Consider the following 15,668-nt stretch of genomic DNA (forward strand, 5'->3'; position numbering starts at 1 on the left):
CAGAGACATCCAAAATCACTAGCTAATTTGACAATGTAAGCCTTTGTTCATTAGCTTTAGGTTTGCAGCCAGCCCAAATGTTGCCAACTTTTGCTATTTTATCAAGAGTCCTGTGATAATTGGTGTTTTCCTAAAGCCCCAACTGCTGGAATCATGTTATTAATCTCCCTTTCTTTTTGTTTTTTGTATTTTTGTTTGTTTGTTTTTATTGTAAAGTGTGTTTCTACCCCTCCTGGTGGCAGAAAAAGCTTGAAAATATGAACCCTAATGGCTCCAGTGCAAACACAAAGAACCCACATTTATTTTTAAATTTCCTGATTTGTTTTAGAGCCTGACTCATGATTTTAAATGGTTATGATTGGTGATACTGTTTGTGTTAAGTGGATGTTGTTTTAGGGTGGCAGTCATGGCTCAGTCAAAAGAGCAAGGCCATATATGACATTATAAATCCATGTGACAACAGAAGCATGAGAAGAAAAAGTAGCAGTATACTCCTTATCACATGTATAGGATGTTACAGCTGATTCCTCCTTAGCAGCAGTTCCAGAGTGGCCTGATCTGTTAAAATATCAAAGAGTATGGGGGAGAAGGGGAAAGAAGGAAAACAGGAGGGAAATAGAGACCACCTTGATAAACAGAGGAAAGGCAGGAGTACCCGAGTAAGGAGAGACTGAACATAGAATGGCACTAGAACCCAAATGAAAAATGAATGCAGCAGGAAAAGGATTTTATTTCTCTCTCTCTCACACACTCTCTCTCTCTCTGCCAACTTTGTTTATTTTCCTGCCACCCATTCAGCCTTGCTGCCCTAGGCAGCTGTTACAGTAGGGCCAGCCCTTAGGTCAAGTGTTTGTTTTTTCTAATATTCATGAATAATTAAAAATAGGATTATAAAATATTTTCTCAGTAGTGGCACTTTCTCCGTTACTCTCAGCTTGGGCAGAATGCAGCAGTGTTCTCACTCACCTGATGTTAAGAATCCATGTGACATTATATCCACCCTGCACATCTTACACTGGCTATATAGAAAGAGCCAAACTGTGATGGGGTGCTGTGTGAGTAAACAAGTGATGAGGAGGACACACAAAGCCTGCACCCTAACATGCTCCCCAGCACAATAACTAGGCACAATCTCCTTCCTAGCAACAGTGCTTGGCCAAAAGGGATGAGGAGGAGACAGAGCCATGCACCAGTCCCTTGCCCTGGTATTGAGCTGGGCAGGAAACAAACTGCCCAGCCCCTCAAATATTTTTGAGAGTTCGAAATTTTTTCTGATCTGAAATCAGGACAAAAAATAGAAATTTTGACAGTATTTATGAACTGAAAATCCCCCGCTCCAAAAAAATTCAGTTTGGATCAATCAGAATGTTTTGTTTCAATAATTTCGAAATGTTTCAATTTGGTTTCAATCCTTTTTAGCCTTTTTTAGTCTAATTAACTTTAATTTAATGAAAAAGCTGTTTTAAATCAGTCAACTGTCATTTTATGTTTAGAAAATATCTAAATGGTTCGTTTTGACAATTTTGAAACTTTGTCCCCCACATATTTTTGAGTTGGGAGATTCATTGAATCTGAACCTGTTTTGCAAATATTTTGGTTTTGATGAATTGGCATTTTATGTTGGAAAAAATGTTTCATCGGATAATTCCTGAATGGCTCTTATCCATAACAGCCAGGCATTCGTGGCGAAGATGGTGCAATCCTAAGTGGTTTAGCAATGGGAGCATTCACCTTTTGTATCTGGCTGCTCCAGGAGGGGTTATGTTTCACAGAGACACTAGCTCCCCACTTCCCCTTATTTAGGGCTGTACCAGTTAGAGTGACCACACATTTTTTTAAAAACAGGTCTGCAACAGCAAGTCTCAGAGCCCAGGTCTGCTGACTCAGATTCTCAGAGCTAGTGCTTCAGGGCTAAAAATAGAAGTCTAGGCTCTGGCTGGCGCTCCGGCAATGAAACCCAGCAAGTGGGGAAGGTCTTGGAGCCTGGGCTCCAGCCGAGCCTGAATGTCTACACTGCTCTTTGTAGCGCCTTGACAAGAGTCCTGTGAGCCTGAGAGAGTGACCTTGACTCTAAGACTAGCTGCCATGGGTATTTTTTATTTTATTATATTTTTTTTGCTGTGTAGACATACCTTTAGTTACAGTTGAACCCAAAATCACTTTAAGATGTCTTGATGATCCTTTAAATCCTTGGTTTTTGAGTGTGCTAGTTCATGTAAATCACAGACATTCTCCATATTTTTTTGTTCAGTTCCAGAAAACTGTCTCTGCACTAAAAACAAGTCTGTGAAAAATGCTCATGTATCCTCTCCTACTTAGGATGATTGCATAATTAACCTGGCCTGGTATCAACCATGCAAGAGCTGACTGTATCCCAAGTTCAACTGAGGAGGTTTTTACCATAAGAATGTGCCTGTCCTGAGACTAAAACACAGGTTAGATTTCCAAGTTTCAGAATATTGCTCAATGAAAAAAATATGTTGCCTATGAGAAAAAAAAATGGTGATGTAATCTATAATCAACAGCCCTAATGGGCACAAAACGTTTTAGAACAAAGGTTTGCTGAGTTTGCAAGGATATGAAAAGTGGCAAAGAGAGTCTGAGCAAAAAATCACCCCACTTAAAAAGTTTAAGTAAGCTATTAAAGCTAAGACTGTCCTTAGCCTCTTGAATTCTTTCAGATATGAACATTTTATAACTATGATATTTATCATGAATTGTAAATAACTATGGACTACAAAAGGATTTAAACTGTGCAAATCTTGGCTTGCTGTTTTTATTCAAAGGTTTCATGCAAATATTTTGCATGTTTCTGTGTATGTGGGTTTGCATCCCTCAAGTTTTCCTTTGATCTTGATTGAATGAACCCAAAAACCCAATTGAGATCTCAAGCTCAAAATATCCTCTGAATCTCAACTGAGGCTATTGAGTTTTGCTGTGTTTACATGCAAAATCATAACTTCCCAAATTTAACCCAGGTTCACTTGAAACTTTGCTCAGGTTATGTTGAAATGTTCACGCACCTCCTTGAATCTGGCTCTAGCTTCGGATTTCTAACATCTGAATGCAGGTGAAACAGGGATGGTTTCACTCTGCTTTAGTTTCAGCTTGGCTGCATTCTACCCATGATTGTGTATCATAGGAAATTGGAGTTTCTACTGAAAAAAAAGGAAGGGCTATATTATTTTTCCCCACTATCCACAGGTAGAAAGAGATGGATGATATTTATATGAAAGCAGATATCTTTGTTTTCATTCCACAGTACAAGACCTACTCATTACACAGTCTTAACTCAAAAAAAAAAAATGTGCACATGTGGCATGCATACCAGCATTTGAGTGGGTGGCTCACAGTAAATATGTGGTGTTAGCAGACAGAAGAAAATAGCTAACATGAGGATTTAAACAGGCATTATATACAGTATGAGAAACAATAAATGACTAGTTTTGACCATGAAAAGACTATATGCTGTACATGTTCTTTCAATCTGTGCAGTCCCATTCATAAAACAAAAGAAACAGACAGCATCAAAGGGAAACAGAAACACAAGGTGTGGTGTTCCTTTCTCCACTGGACCATATTGCATTAACATTATTCTCTTTACTTCAGAAAGAACTTTTTTGTTGTGTGCGAAAGAGCCAGCATGTCTAGAGGTTAGAACTAATGACTAGGAATTGGGAGGACTCCAGGGTCCTATTCTGGCTGTGATGCAAACTCAATATGTGACCTTTAACAAGTCACGTAGCCTCTGTGTGCCTCAATGTACCCAAGTGCAAAATATGCAAACACTTGTACTACAGTCCCCTGCCTCTGAGTGAAGAGCAGGCGCATGTGGGGGAAAGAAAAGATTCACTTCCCTGTTACAGTAACATTCAATCTTTTTCTAACTGAGCGAGGTTAGACCTACTTCTAGAACCTGAGTTCTTCGCAGAATGAAATTGCATGTTATTTTTCTATTCAGATATGTATTAAGTTATTGTTTTCTTTTTAATGTAGGTTTGTGCTTTCAAAAGAAAAAACTTTAACAGGCTGACAAAGACGGTGCTCATGCGCACTCTGTTATTGTATCCGTTTGTTCATGTCACTGCTATAGATTGGCCAAAACTGAAACTTCGAATTCAAGCCTTCATTAATTTTTTGGTCAGGGAGGGGTAATCAGTTTTGAATACCTGGTTCTGAAACTGTCCCTGCAGTTTATGGGATGAATTTCATCAAAAACCAACAAGGGTCTGTTCTCTGGTTTCAGTTCAGACATAACTGAAATCTCACAAAGACCTGGAGGTCAAGTCTGAGAGCTTTAGAAACAGTTACAACAATTTTGGCTTGGATAGGATGTGGGCCATGTTTAACTTAATGCCTGAGAGAGCTGATGGTGATATTGTGTTTGTGTTAGGAGTGGGATAAAGCTCAGACTCAGGGTGGACAAAAAGAAAGAAGGACACTCAAGACAGGGGGAAATGACAGCATGGAAGAGGATTTAAGCAGAGATGAAATTGAGAGAGAGGCATACACAGGAAATATTGCAGAGGAGGTAATAGGCAGATCTGCAGACCAAGGAAATATGAGAGGGAGAAGTAGATATGCTGCATAATGTAACACAAATTGGCTGGGTTGGGGAGACAGGGGCGTATTCACAGTTTTAAAGTAAGATAAGGGTCATCTGATTCATACTGACCTGACTAGAACCAAACTAGGAGAGCTGGACTATTTCCACATGAGTCATTTTCCTGACTACTGAGCCATTATTAGTCTTATTAAACAAAAAACAAACTAACAAAAAAAAAAAAAAAAAAAAAAAACAACCCTAATCTGTGTTCACATGATAAGATTTTGAGAAAAAAGAAACAGAAACAATGAAATTCAGAGTTAAGGTTTGGCTTGTTTACTCTTCCTTGCTTTGATATTGCAGATTATGCAATATGATCATCCATCATTTGTAGACACCTCATGATACCCAAGAAAAAATGATTGAATTAAGGACTGAGCAGAAGGTGTACCTCTGAACTGCATTGCTTTTTTTGGAGCACGGTAGTGGCAGTCAGATCATATAAATACTGCACAACTTTCATATAGTCCTGAAGGCCAGGTTTGGTTCAGAGAAACACCCAAATATGTGAATGCTTATATGACCATTATTTAAACTCTCTGAACTGCATGGAGACACAGATTTGGGCTGGAAAATTGCAAAGGGTACATTTTCTCTTTCTGGCTTAGCACTTTGCTCAACATGTAAGTGCGGAGGCACACACAGGCTGAGAAACAGTGGCAAAAAATGAACCTAATTGGTTTTGAATGTCAGAAAAAAATGTGTTCACGTCTCAGTTGAAAGCTTGAGTTGCTTCCTATTATAACCAAATTGGTTCACATCTCCATACAGTCACGTGGATTTTTGTGGTATTAGTTTTGTAGCTTTCAAAATGTGATGAGTTTTAATGTACAACAAATGGTCCAATTCAGTATGGAGATGAGCAGTCCCTACATGCTGTATGTGGCCATGTAATGAGTGAAAAGGATGTGGAGATGTGGAAGACTGACCAGTTTGACAGACCACTCTTCCACATTCAGTACCAGTGAAAAGGAATGTTTACTGGGAGCACTGGAGGCCAGCAGTTATTCCAGTCTTTGGACCTGGAATAACTGACTTTATGTAGATCTAGTGCCCACCAAATTAATGGAAGGGGTCAGTGAGATCACACAGAGCAGCAAAAGAGGGATGCAGTCTCATTTCATCAATGGGCAAAGCAAATAGCTCCACTGCAGCAGTTCAGTTGAAATGTTTGAAACTGTAGACATGCTGGGATTATGACATGGTGCATATCAATACTGGATGGAGAGGACAATTATTTCCATGGGTGCCAGGTCTGTTCCCAAGGATTTGGTGTAGGGAGTGTTGATTCCTGGTGCACAGAGTGCTGACAACCTCTGTTGGTGCACTGATGTTGCACAACTTGCTCCATCATGCTGTTGGCTGTGTCACACATTCTTCCCTACTGCCTTAGCTAATGGTAGTCTTCCTGCATGCAATCTAGCACAGTTGGTTTGGGTCCCAGGTCCAGAAAGTTTAGAATTTTTACCCTGTAGGGATAATTGTATATATCTTTTCAGAAGGCAGAATAGATGGTCAGGTTGGTTCCTCCCTACCCAAACATTGGTTTCTAATGGTTTTGATGACTTCATGCACTTTCTTATTTAGTGGGGGCCGTGAAAAGTACTTCTATGTGATGATAGCCATGCTGTTCCAGCTACCTAGTGTGCTGTATACAATTATTCATGCATAACTCCTATATCACCATAGGGGCAAGTAACCTAAGAAGATGTGAATTCCACAATGTGTGGAGGGCTGTTAGACCAAGAGGACTTAAACTGATGGGATTGTAAACCTTCCCCCTTCCTCTACATATGATTAGGATCTATTCAGCCACATGTTCTTTGGCCTGTTCTGGCAGTCTGTTACTGCAAGCTAATACTGCTATACTAATGCTATGCTGCAAGTAGCAATGCTATGCTGCAAGCTATTACTGCTATGCTAATGGAAACCTTTGGCAACTGTTGTGTAGTGCAAGGATAGAGCCACTGTTGTCTGGACTCGGTCTTCAAGACTGTCCATAAGGGGATGTGGGAAACATCCTTTTTTCAGGGTAGTCCCATTTTTCCTCAAAACCCTGACTGAGGATATTGGTGAAGGAGCTGGGTGATGGTTGCAAGGTGTGGTGGGTTATGGTTGATGCTCGTGGTTCGGTTGTGGATGATGGAGGGGGTTGGAGTACTGGTGGTTGGGGGTTGTGAAAAGAATAAGTAGTTGGGCCGGTGACAGGAAGCAGGGGAAGGAGTGAGTTAAGTATTCCTTCCCTTATTTGAACTTCTTCCCCTCAGATCACAGAAACCACTGAGTTTTGTCAGTTTTGCAATGCTCTACCTGGTAGCTGTGACTGTGACTTTGAGAATCTCTGCTTATGAGAGGGGAAGGCTTTTCATAGAGTGAGGCTCGAAGTGTCTAGCCTCTTGGGAACCACAGGTCCAAATCCATGCAAGAGTGACTCAGCACTTCACTTCATCTTTCCAGGGTGAATAAAATGAATTCCATGCAATCCACTGTGTGGGAGTTTGATGGATCAGATCTTTGAAACCAAGATCCTGTCTGCTCTGCACAGACATTAAATATCTCATTACGTTTTTGTAAAAAGGGAAGTTTGTACTGGTGTCTTTTGTCAAATTTCCCCCTCCTCTGACTCATGTTGTACAAAGCTGTTGTCTGCCTTGCTGTTGCTGTCCACCGTAGGAATGTCTGTTTTCCAGTAAAGAATTAATTCCTATATGCAAATAGGACCCAACCATATAACCTTTGCTCTCACAAAATTCGTCTGGACATTAAGGGGATGTTGCTGAAGTAAGCATTTAAAGAGCAGGTTGATAGTTTGCAAAATGCTTTAGGATTATATGGGATAAAAGATTCTACATACGGTATATGAGATATATGGTTAAGGAGGTTATTCTCACCTATGTACTATGACATGTATAATTTTGTGACCATGTATTCTTCCCTCTTATCCCTTAGGATCCTGACCTTTTGGACTGGTAGGAAAATGAGGGTACAGTCTTGCCACTCTTATTCATGTTTACCAGTGCTTTGCTTTATTAGTCATCGAACTGAAATCAGACTACTTGCACAGTGAAGTAGTACTCAACATGAGTAAGGTGTCGGACCAAACTGTACATATATGTGCAGTCTCTAACAGGTTAATAATACAGCTTTACTAATGTCAATATTAGCTGTTCCAGTATTCATAGTCATAAGAATGAATATGACTATATTCACCACCTTAATTAATTCCTCTATAAAATTCTAATGAGCTGCAGTGTAAGAAACATGTTACTCATTGTAATTTCTAAAACAACAAATCAGTTCTGTGGGGTAGAGTCTCACCTTGATGCACAGTCATTTATATACATATCTTCCATTAACACATAGGTTTTCAAACTGTGGGGCATGCCCCTTTGGGGGGCATGAAGAGGTTATCAGGGGGCATGAGGTGAGGCGTGAGACTGTGGCTGGACTGGTGTCCAGGACACAAACAGGGAGGACACACACAGAGTCCCTAGCTGTTGGTGGGGAAGAATGGGGGCAGGAGGGAGAACACAGACCCATCCAGCCCAGTCCCACACTGTCCTGGTAGCAGCCTGCTGATACTCCCCTCGTCTACTTCCTGATCCCAGGGGTTTCCCCACTGCTGACCTTCCCTGGATTTCTGGCTGGCTGCAGTCCTGCATATTTCAAATCCTCCAGACCCCATGGGACAGAGAAGTTCTGGGCAGGGGGGGAGAGAGGGCAAGGAGCTGCACTGTTGTAGGCTCCTCCAAGGATGGAACCAGCCAGGGTCAGCTGCCTGTTCCCCTCGGTCAGCCTGGACAGGCAGGAGTTGTGGGGGAGGGGGCTGTTATATGACTCCCATGCAAAGGGGTGGGGGGAGCAAAAATAAAACTAGAGTGATATGTGTAACTCTCTTCAGCAAGAAACGGAGAATATATCCACATATGTTCACTGTAAGCTTTCAGCTACCCAGAGCAATGTCAATATTTCACATGTTGAGAGTCGGGAAGCAGTACAGTATATATCTGTCATTTCTTCTTATGTTTGGCTCCAGCAAAACTTAACTTTATTGAAAAATATTCTCAGAATGCACTGATGCCCTTCGGCTCACCTTAGTTATAGTTCTTCTTTCATTCCACTTGGGAAGTGGTAGGCCAAAGCTAAAGCCAAGGTCGTTATTGCTTACAATTTCTATACAAACATATTTTTAGTCTTTTACTTAGAGATCAGACTGAAGGGAATACTTGGAGGAAAATAACTGAGAAAATGAGTACAGATCCATAATTTTATTTTATACAACTCACAGTAAAGCTTAAGGTTAAAGCATCTAAGGGGTAGTAAAAACCCAAGATGCTTCAACAGAGGCAACTGTTTGGAGGATTTAGTTCTAAAAATGTTTATAATCCATTTGCAAAAAGCTTAAAAGCTTATCATTCCAGAACTATGAGATACATACAATACAGAGGATATTTCTGCAAATAGGAGATTCCTGCAGAGGTGGATTTGAGATCTCTTTTTTAGTTATTGTAATAAGCACATTTGTTTTAAGTAGAAAACACAAATTTAAAATGGATTTAACAGTTAAAAATTATAAATGTTTTTGAAAATATCTGGGCACGGTTCAGATCTTAGATTCATTTGTTCACACCAGTTTTATTTGTTCACAGACTTTCTCTGTGTCCTTTGGCTCGTCACTTAGGGCCTGAGTCTGCCATTTTTACATTGTGTAGTACATTAGTTTTACAGAGTCTTGTTGAAATCTGGGTGGCAGAATGAAGCCCTAAATTTCTTGCCAAAGAGCAACAAAGTACAGCTGTGGCAGAGCTGAGATTCAAACTGAGGACTTGGGGTGCTTAGGCCTGTACTTTAGCCACACAGTCATCCTTTCCACTTTTAGAACAGCTAAGGAGCATACTTCGGGCTTTCACACATGTTTATTGACAATAATATCTGCTTTGGGGGACAAAGTGTTCTTTCATTCAAATACTTGGCTGCAGAGCCCAGTACTTTGACTGTACCCAAAAATGTATACACAGTAATGAACTGTAAACATCAGTGAAGATCTAGGACTTGGCTTTGATCTAAAATATGGTAGATGCTGCACATACCATCCCAATGTTTCTTATCAAATCAGCTACCGTACATGTCTGTGCAAATACAGCAGGTTTGAACAGATGTGAGGCCTGAATGTCATACATCTGAGATCTGAATCAGACTTAAGATTCACACACTGAATCTTAAAATAGCTATTATAACTATTATAAACAAACCTTCACATATTAACCTATCAGGTTTGCAGATTTAATGTTCCGCTTGAAGACCACTGAGCCAGAAATTCAGTGGACATTTGAATGTTAGACTAGCAACTGGAGACATTCCAGATTCAAGGCTGGCTAAAGTATTCCAATTGCTGTGATCTTTAACTTGCCTTCATTATAGCTTCTATGATCTATAGTTTTTGTTTTATGTAGACCATATGCAGTTAAAAATAACTAGAGTTGCTTTATTTTATATATGCCTTTGTAAGCATTTCCAACTGTAAAGGGAACTTTTATAAACACCCCTCCTCCAACAAGTTTTATGTTTTCATTTCACCTCTTCCCTTTTTATTTTTTATAGAAATGCTACAAAGGGGAACTTTTGATAACTCTTACCAGCAAAGCCTAGTGTTGCAACATAGTTAACTGCTGCAGAGTTTCTATTTAAGGTTACCTGGCATAGTCAGCTCTCCCACATGTAGTTCTGCTATTGCATAATTTGATTTGCTGACAATCTGACAATGTGCATTGCCTAAAAAAAAAAAAAAAAAAAAAAAGGAAATGCCTAGGTGACTTTTGTCCAAATCATACATATTCTTTTAGTTAAATTGAAATGTGAGACTGAATTTAGCCTTTAATTACATTTCCTTCCCTACCTCCAACAAACAAATTTTTATAACCTTTCCAATGAAGAAAGTCATATTTTGTGAATTACTTGCTTGGAAACTTACCAAGAGCAGAAGTTATTTAGGAAATTTTCTATTATTTGTATTAATCAAAGCTGTAGATTCTCCAGGTTTTCATCACACTCGCTCTTTTAAGGGAGGTTTGTATATAGGATCTTTAGTTTAAAGCTTTTATCTAAACTGCTACCAAGCAAATGGAATTATGTTTGTAAATAAGAAAGCACAGCATAAAACAGGAGCTGTCAGATTGGGTTTCGGGTAGATATGTTAGAAACTTGAAACAACTCAAACTCTTATTTTAATTTTAATTTTGTATAATAATCTGTGCAGTGTAAGCAGCAATAGAAACCAGCAAGGGGAAGGGAAGAGTTCTGTATTGTCTTTGGAGAAATAAAATAGTATGGCTTAAGTGAAGCATTAAAAATAAGTATTACTTAAATTATCTTCCCTAATACGATATGTCTGTCATTTTTTCATTTAGCTTTGGCTCTGTGGAGACTGTATTGTTCTGTCAACATTAAAATATGAAAAACCTGTCTACATTTTACCACGTGCTCACACAAGCAAGACTAAGTATTAAATCTGTGTCCTCTATACTTTGAGATGCATTTTTACAAGTGGTAAGTTATTCAGCTTAGATAGTTCATCCATTTTCCAGAGTGTTTTAAACCTGTATAATATATTGAATGTCAAAAAGCTATAAAAATCTCTTTAACTATTGATATCTATTTGTAGATAGTAATATAAATCTTGCCATAAATTTGAATAAGCAAATGACTTTAACTAAACAAAGACTTCTTGTATTGCTGTACTATTACTGTGACATTGTTGCCTTGTTACACTGAACACGAAGAGTACTAGATATTTATACAGTTGTAGCTTCTAAATTATTGCTAGTGAAAGTCAATATGGGGTACTTGCTAATAAAAATATTGTAAAATACATCCCTTATACAAACAGCTACACATACATATTGTAGACTCTACAGTGTAGAGCTTAAGCACACTATGCATGTATATAACACATGCAATATATATGTTGTGATATTTGTGTGTGAACTTGGAATATAAATATAATAAAACAATTTGATTTCTTTTTTACCATTTCAGCAATTGGCTTTCTAGAACTGGATGACATGTTTGTGCCCATTTTGTGCTTGCTTTCTGTGAACTTTTGAGCTTGTTCGACAAAAATGTTGGCAGTATGGTAACTTCAAAGTCCTCTATGCACAGGAGCAATCACAGAATCCAATCTCAAATTCACAAGCAAGCATTTGTGTCACTAGTATCTGCAAAATCATCTAAAGCAGTGTACAGATATAGTGCCATGTGGTCACAATTGAATTTTGAACAGCCATGCTCAATTTATAAAGTACATTATTAAAGAACATATTAGTCGAAACATTTTTGAGTAATGAATAAATTCTTTGATTTTTTTGTGAGCAGGAAAGATGATACGATTTGTGAATAAATTCTGAGCTGAGACATATGCATTCTACTCTGTGACTGTCATAGATCAAACATCCTTCCAGTTTCACAACACTGTCTGCCCTCTTTACCAAGAAAGCAAACTGCTTGGTTTTAAAATGATTTAATGTGGCAAAAGTGTATAGCAAAGCACAACAGAGTGAAAGAGGCTGGCAGGAAGCTATTTATCCTTTTACAGAAATGTCTGTTTAGCTGGGCAGCCCTGTTGTTGGAGAGTTTTAAATCGTTTTGCATATGAAGTTTGTTTGGCTCCATTTTGGGGCAAACCAAAATCCTTTCATTTCCAGTAGACACAGCTTCGCTTAAGTGTTCCATAATCACTGCATATAGGTCAAATGTCCTATGGTTCTTGAGCCCATGCTTTAAAGAGATCAGGATCTCTGATCCTATTACCTTTGGGACACAGCACTCTTTGTAGTGAATAAAGCAATTAGGGAATGTGCATCTTCAAGACATAGAAATAAATCTGTATTTTTTTTTTTTTTTGCTCCTGGTCTGCCCATTGACACCCCACCTCCACATGCTCTTTTCCAGACAACAAACAGAAAAACCACAAGTCTTCATCAGCAAACTACACTTTCTTCTTAAGAACCAAGACTTGGGAAATCAGCATACCAATCACATGCTCTTGTTCTTAATATTTAAAACAATCCTTGAGTCCAGTTCTGAAAATTATTAAACGCATGCAGTTAAAAATAAATTTGACTGATCCATTGGGTGGCGCTAATGTCAAAACACAAGGCAGCTGCATGTCTGCCTGGCCAGGAGGAATAAAGTATGGGCGTTGACTTATGAAAGGGAGGGAAGGAAATGGGGCAAAAGTGGGGAGGAATGCCAGAATCAGAGAACAGGCAATATTAACATCGCACACATTGTGAAGATGTCGGGGAGGAGTTTATCACAAAGCAGGAAAGCATGAGATCAGACAGGAATGGGATTTATAAATAAAGGAATGTGATGAAGGAGAAAATCAGAGTTAGTCTTTGAAATTCTTGGCTCCTGAAAAAAATTAATCTCTACAGACTCTCATAGCTCAATTGCGCAAATTGTGAAGGCCACTGTGAGGGACAGTGCAGCACTCCACAGGCCATGAATACTTCAGGGAGCTCCGTGCTTCACTGGAGGAGTGAATACATTGAATCAGCCTTTCCTGAGGTGCAACTTACGCCCCCTACCCTGTGGCTGATCAACTCCACATAGTTCCACCTGTTCCCCACTTCTCCCTGCCCCCTTCGGGAAACACTGTATCTATCTTTTTTAGGTACATATATGGTCCCATCACCATAATATCTCACAATCTTACAACACTCCTTTGAGATAACCAGGTAGTATTATTCCCATTTTACAGATGTGAGACTGAGGTCAGAGAGACTAAATGACTTACCCAATGTTACACAAGGAGTCTGTGGTAGAGCAGGGAATTGCACTCAATGATTAGGCTAGTGCCCTACCTACTGGACCATCTTTCCTCTGTATACCTGCATCCTGTTTTGTGGCAGGACTAGAAATCTGCTTGGTCTTTATGAAGACTGTGCAGTGGTTAGTGTGGGACTACTTACTCCTTCCACTCCCACTGTGAATTTGCATAAAGATCTATCAGAATCTGGTTTAATGTATTAAACCTCACAACACCTTTCTGAAGGAGACGAGTGTTGTATACATGTTTTACAGATGGGGAAACTGAGCCACAGAGAGGTTAAGTGGCTTGTCTGAGGCCACACAGCAAGCCAGTGCCAAGGCTAGGAATGAAATACAAATGCCCTGATTCCCTGGCCTCTGTCCTAATCTCTAAATATACTCGTCTTCCTTTCCTTTAGTTAGAAGTGTGAATCATTTCTGCTCTTCCTTTACAGTGGAAATAAAGTTTTGCAATCATACCTAAAAATTTACAGAGAAAAATGCCATTGAAATGCCTTTGGGTTTATTGCTGTGGGTTAGAACATGCGTAATACAAAACCTTGAGTAAGAGGCCACTTCATTCCTTTGCAGGAGAAACTCAGGGAAGACTTATACTTCTGACACAGACAATGCCTTAAACAGCAACTCCAGGTTCTACTACCATCATTCAGAAAGGTACAACTCACTCCTCTCATTGCATTTGGCCTAATCTGCAGGCCCATACAGAAGAGGGTGAAGCCATGGTTTTGTCATCTCCTCGCCTCTTTCCTTATTCCTTTTGGGGTGCACGGAGGGAATGTGGTTGTGTTTGGCTCTTGCCACAAGGATTTGGGAATGGGGAGGTTTCTTGTACGTCCTCTGCATAGCCAGGCGGGACCCAAGCTCAGTCTGGCCCCAATCAACAGTAGTATATCCCATTTCATGCTTACAGTGTTAAGGCAAAGAATCTGTTATATCTTTAAAGAATGGAGAAGTTTACAAAGGGTTAAAATAAGCTAACCTCCATTTTTTGGTTCTCAGTGGCAAATGTTATTTATATAAAAGGGGAAACTCAGCATAACCTTGCCAGATCCAGCTCACTTCTCTTTGCCAGCTAAAACACAAAGCAGAGTTACTGCATTTTTGGTACCTGCAAAACAATCTGAACATAACATTCTGTCATCCTTTGAAATGGCAAATGGAAGTCATTTAAACCAGATGAGTGACTGAATGGGGAATTACAGCACCTACAGCACAGGATATACAGTACTATGCACCTATTTCAAGGGAAGTAGAGTGGGTGGCCGGAAGAAAGAAACTTTTTTCCTCATTTAACCTGTAATTTGACAACATCTGCAAAGAATTATCCCCAGCATTGGCATTGTAATTGTTGTATCTAACATCAATCACTGGGGAGAGGAGGTTACTTTAAATAGATGTTAGCTGCATTACAGTTTTAAAATGTGAAAGCAAAAAAACGAAAGAAGTGAGATATGTAAATTGGAATAGAAATAAATTACTGGAAACTTAGATACTAATTAATTGTTTAAATAAGAAAATCACCTGGCCAGTATGCCTAACAATTTCAATTTGACCCTTTATACTTTTTCTAAATGTTAAAAAACTGAATGCAACTCTATCCCAAATTATGACATTTGTAACCTCCATTTTCAATAGTTCAACTCTCTTTTAATTTACAAAAGAAGAAAGAGATCAAACAATTGACAGATACTATTAATTGGGAGGGGACGCCAAATGGGAAAGGTTTTCATCAAGGGTCTGCCCTTAAAAACAAAGGCCCCAAAGTTGCTTCCACAGAAGTTGTTGGGAGTTTTGCTTTTGACTTCAATGGAAACATGATTAGGAGAACCAAACTATTCAACCTTTTGGAAAGCAAATGTTTTAATTCCAAGCATGTTCCAGAACTATGATTGCAACTCAGAAACCACACAACTAAATGCCTATTCACAAGTTTAATTTACAGCACGTGTCCAATTTTGTGCTGTGATTTGATTCATATTTGTGACTGTATATCCATCAGCTCTAATATTGATTTCTCAGACATGGCATGGAAGTGAAATATTTGGGTACACTATATTCACAGATGAATATAAAGCACAGAGACACTCCCCACTCTGATATCCAGATGAATGATAATGGTGACAATGGGCATTTTACTGAACAGTGGAAAGTGTGTCACTGAAAGAAATGAGAGATGCACAATAGTGAATAGTCCATTCTAAACCAGCAAGGTTTGTTCTTATTGAATACT

The 15,668-nt window shown here is 39.1% G+C and overlaps 1 long non-coding RNA gene across 2 annotated transcripts in view; it reads left to right on the top strand.

The window, feature by feature from the left end:
- Nucleotides 1-15,668, top strand: part of LOC137154204 (uncharacterized) — a 132,022-nt gene that overhangs the window by 112,714 nt on the left and 3,640 nt on the right. The window contains exons 4-5 of one of the 2 annotated variants that reach the window (XR_010920147.1): nt 11,014-11,152; nt 14,009-14,092. This is a non-coding gene — a long non-coding RNA (uncharacterized lncRNA). Of the gene's footprint in view, nt 1-11,013; nt 11,153-12,553; nt 12,684-14,008; nt 14,093-15,668 lie in introns of those variants that run through there. The other variant, XR_010920148.1, reaches the window with a different exon arrangement.

Source organism: Emydura macquarii, unplaced genomic scaffold, assembly GCF_026122565.2.
Source record: "Emydura macquarii macquarii isolate MOO-44397 ecotype Brisbane River unplaced genomic scaffold, CSIRO-AGI_Emac_v2 contig_1253, whole genome shotgun sequence".
Classification (NCBI taxonomy): domain Eukaryota; kingdom Metazoa; phylum Chordata; order Testudines; family Chelidae; genus Emydura; species Emydura macquarii.